This window comes from Mandrillus leucophaeus, unplaced genomic scaffold (assembly GCF_000951045.1).
Source record: "Mandrillus leucophaeus isolate KB7577 unplaced genomic scaffold, Mleu.le_1.0 Scaffold38, whole genome shotgun sequence".
NCBI classification, from domain to species: domain Eukaryota; kingdom Metazoa; phylum Chordata; class Mammalia; order Primates; family Cercopithecidae; genus Mandrillus; species Mandrillus leucophaeus.
The window spans coordinates 3,577,408-3,582,009 of NW_012104031.1; the positions used below are offsets into that span (position 1 = coordinate 3,577,408).

General features: G+C 47.5%; 1 pseudogene; it reads right to left on the reverse strand.

Moving 5' to 3' along the window:
- Positions 1 to 2,388: 2,388 nt before the first annotated feature.
- On the reverse strand, positions 2,389 to 3,317 carry LOC105547148 (annotated as a pseudogene).
- Positions 3,318 to 4,602: the final 1,285 nt, after the last annotated feature.

Here is a 4,602-nt window from a genome sequence, read left to right on the forward strand (position 1 = left end):
TTTATGATAAAGGTAGGAGTAATGATTTGGAGGGGGTATGAGGAGAGCTTCTGCAATGCTGGTAATATTCTATATTTAAAAATCTTGATAGTTGCTATGTAATAAATTGAGCTGTACATCTGTGCACTTTTCTGAACATATATTTTCACAATAAGGTTTTTATTTTTGGGAGGACAGGGCCTCTGTCACCGAGGCTGGAGCGCAATGGCATGATTGTGGCTCACTGCAAGCTTGAACTCCCAGGCTCAAATGATCCTCCTGCCTCTTAGCCTCATGAGTAGCTGGGACTACAGGTGCATGCTACCATGCCCGGCTATTTTTTGTTTTTTTGGTTTTTTTTTTAGAGATGGGGTCTCACTGTGTTCTCCAGGCTGGTCTGGAACTCCTGGCCTCAAGTGATCCTCCTGTCAACCTCCCAAAATGCTGGGATTACAGGTGTGAGCCACTGTGCCTGGCGACAGTAAGATTTCTAAAAGAATGTAAGTAGTGGTTCTATACAAAGCCCACTTTTCTAAACATCAGTTCTTCCCTTCAAAATCAGATAGCATTTCATTTCCATTATCTCCTAAATGTATACATATTTAAAAATTAAACGCCTGACTCTACTTCCTCACTTCTAAGGACAATACATTTCATAAGCATAAGGACTCAGAATAAATATCCTATTTGCCCTTGGTGCGTGGCTTGTGTCTGACAAAGTTATAATAGTTCAGTAAATAGTTTTAAAGATTTTTTTTTTTTTTTTTTTTTTTTTTTTTTTGAGACGGAGTCTCGCTCTGTCACCCAGGCTGGAGTGCAGTGGCACCATCTCGGCTCACTGCAAGCTCCACCTCATGGGTTCCCGCCATTCTCCTGCCTCAGCCTCCTGAGTAGCTGGGACTACAGGTGCCCGCCACCACGCCTGGCTTAGTGTTTTGCATTTTTAGTAGAGACGGGGTTTCACCGTGTTAGCCAGGATGGTCTCGATCTCCTGACCTCATGATCCACCCGCCTCGGCCTGCCAAAGTGCTGGGAATACAGGCGTGAGCCACCGCGCCCGGCCTTAAAGAGAATTTAAAATAAACTCTGCTGAATACTGTTATCATTTTAATGGGACTAATTTAAAGAAGTTCATGCAGATTTTTCAAAATGGAGCTAAAGGTTAGAGGAAATTATATGTATTTTTTGGTTTACTGCAGCACTTTATTTTTCCTTACACAAATAACAATGGAAAACCAAAATTTGTGGTCATCTCTTTAAAAATTGAGAATTAGGTACAAAAAACTTACATAAATTAAAAGAATGAATAAATTTACAGGTGTAAATGCAAACCACTTCTAGCTCAAGACTTAACACTAATAGAGCAGCGAGACAGAAATGAAACTGGTTCAGGAGCTCTTGCCAGGCTCTAGAAAAATCCTGGAATGGCTGGGCACAGTGGATCACCTGAGGTTGGGAGTTTGAGACCAGCCTGACCAACATGGAAAAACCCTGTCTCTACTGAAAACACAAAATTAGCTGGGTGTGGTGGTGCATGCCTGTAATCCCAGCTACTTGGGAGGCTGATGCAGGAGAATAGCTTGAACCCAGGAGGCAGAGGTTGCAGTGAGCTGAGATTGCACCATTGCACTCCAGCGAAACTCCATCTCAGAAAAGAATAAAGAAAAACCCTGGAACACTGAGCTCTGACACATTAGTACCTGCAGAGATAAGGAGACTGCAGGTCACACAGACTCACCAACTCACAAACTTCCCTCCCACAAGCATGTCCTCGTGTCAGCCATGAAGTTACTGAGCCACATGTACTAAGGGTATAAATCAAAGATATGTACAGGGTATTAAATACCAAGGGAACAGTTGACAAAGTCAAAATCAGCAACAAGTTCTACAATCTGGTGCTGATACACAAGCTTCAAGGACCAGTTTATTTTCAAAGGCTTATTCTGGTTTCTTGAGGCTGGCATGAGGTGTATGCATTTGCCAGGGGCAAATTTATACTTCCACATTAATCCATGAAGCACATGATACGCGTCTGCTTGCAGTCCATTTGGGAGCATTTGCAGTGGGTGATGGAGGGGCTTGACTCATCCTAATCCTGCTTGATGATCCACATCCGCTGGAAGGTGGCCAGGGCGGCCGGGATGGAGCTGCCAGTCCACACAAGGACTTGCACTCAGGGGAGGTGATCTTGGAGCTAGGCACCAGGGTGGTGGTCTTCTGCATCTTGTAGGTGATGCCCAGGGACATGGGGGTGTCACCAGACAGCACCACGTTGGCATACAGGTCCTTGCGGATGTGCACATCACACTTTATGCAGTTGAAGGCGGCCTGGTGGATGCCGCAAGATTCCATACCCAGGAAGGAGGGCTGGAGCAGTTCTTCCAGACGCTGGAAACACTTGGACAGCTCCTAGATCTTCTGCAGGGAGGAGGAGGACGCTGTGGTGGCCATCTCTGCAAAGTCCAGGGTGGCACTACACAGCCTCTTGATGGTGCACACAATCTCCCATTTGGCTGTGGTGGTGAAGCAGTAGCTGGGCTCCCTGAAGATCTCCATGGGGTGGTCGGTCAGGTGCCAGTCATCCAGATGCAGGATGGCATGGGGGAAGGCATAGCCCTTATAGACGGGCACCGTGTGGGTCTTGGCTATGTATGATAATACCAGTGGTGTGACCAGAGGTGTACAGGGACAGCACAGCCTGGATGGCCATGTACCTTGCTGGGGTGTTGAAGGTGTCAACACAATCCAAGTCATCTCCTTTCTGTTGGCCCTGGGGTTCAGAGGGACCTCGGGCAGCAGCACTGGGTGCTCCTTGGGAGCCGTGTGCAGCTAATTGTAGAAGGTGTGGTGCCAGATCTTCTCCATATCATCCCTGTTGGTGATGATGCGGTGGTCCAGGGGGCAGTTTCAGGGTCAGGATGCTGCACTTGCTCTGGGCCTCATCACCCAGGTAGCAGTCCTTCTGGCCTATGCCCACCATCATGCCCTGGTGCCGGGGATGCCCGATGATGGAGGGGAACATGGCTCAGGGGAAACTGAACCAGCAAAGCCAGCTTTGCATGTGCTGGAGCCATTGTCAGTGAGAAGTGCCATGATCTCTTCTTCCAGTGTGATCAGCACAGGAGCAGGCAGTGGAGTGACGGGAGAACCCAGAGTGTGGGCTGGTGGTGAGTGGGCGAGTTACATTTCTGATACAGGAATAGTGGGGGGCCAGGTGTGGCAGTTCATACCTGCAATCCCAGCACTTTGGGAGGCCAAGGCAGGAGAATTGCTTGAGTCCAGGAGCTTGAGGTTACAGTGAGCCAAGATCACACCACTGCACTCCAGCCTGAGTGCCAGAAACTGTCTCAAAAAAAAAAAAGAAAAAAAAGATACTGTACTTTTTTTCAATGCTGTTTGAAAAAGACAATGAAAACAGTTATGCAGGTTAGTGAGCGAGTATTTCAATGCGGTTTTGACCATGGCTGTGTCTTCAGAGGGTAAGGGAATAAAGATGTTAACCTCAGCAAGTGCTAACCTTTTTTTGTTTTGTTTTTTTTTTTTAGAAAGAGTCTCCCTCTGTCGCCTAGGCTGAGTGGAGTGGCGTGATCTCCACTCACTGCAACCTCCACCTCCCAGGTTCAAGAGATTCTCATGCCTCAGCCTCCTGAGTAGCTGGGCCTACAGGTGTGTGCCACCACGCCCAGCTAATCTGCTAACCATTCAATTATGAGCAAGATTTTCTTGTGTTTGGAAAATTAAATTCCTGGAATCTGTAGGTGTCAGAATTTACAGTTAAGTGGCAGGAGTGTCCACCAAATTCACTTGAAGTCAGTTGAAACAGAATGCATTTTGCCTCAGAGAGAAACAATAGCTGTTGAGTAGTTTTTAACCTAGGACACTAGCCCATATGTGTACCGGAAGCACAGCGCTATAACAAACAATTCTAATGTTGGATGCCAGGAGCAAGGCCTTTGCTGCTGTGAGGGCAGGGTCCCTTCACAATCCAAACGTGGTGAGCCCCAGACAGTCTATTTCAAGTTGGGGATCAGGATAAACTCCGACTTATGTAATGGTAGGGAAACTACTGAGGAGATAGAATGTGGGCTGGGAATACTTACTGCCCCAAGGAGGTAAGAGGAGAGTGAGCAGCTCTGGGTTTATACATCATCCCTTCTCTCCTGTGTCCTGAATGGGCCCTGAAATGAGATGTAAAATAGGGATTGGCTGGAAACTGGGGGTCCTATCCTAGGGAGCAGTTGCCTGAGTCAAAGGGGAAATAAATTTCAAGCTCAGTAAGAAAAGAAAGCTCGTATCGACACTCAGCCTGGGCAACTGTTTTAAGGTATTTGTAAGAAATTCCAGACCAAGCGTGGTGGTTCACGCCTGTAATCCCAGCACTTTGGGAGGCTGAAGCGGGCAGATCACCTGAGGTCAGGAGTTCAAGACCAGCCTGGCCAACATGGTGAAACCCCATCTCTGCTAAAAATAGAAAAAAATTAGCCAGACAAGGTGGTGGGTGCCTATAATCCCAGCTACTTGGAAGGCTGAGGCAGGAGAATCACTTGAACCCGGGAGGTGGAGGTTGCAGTGAGCCGAGATCACGCCATTGCACTACAGCCTGGGTGGCAGAGCAAGACTCAG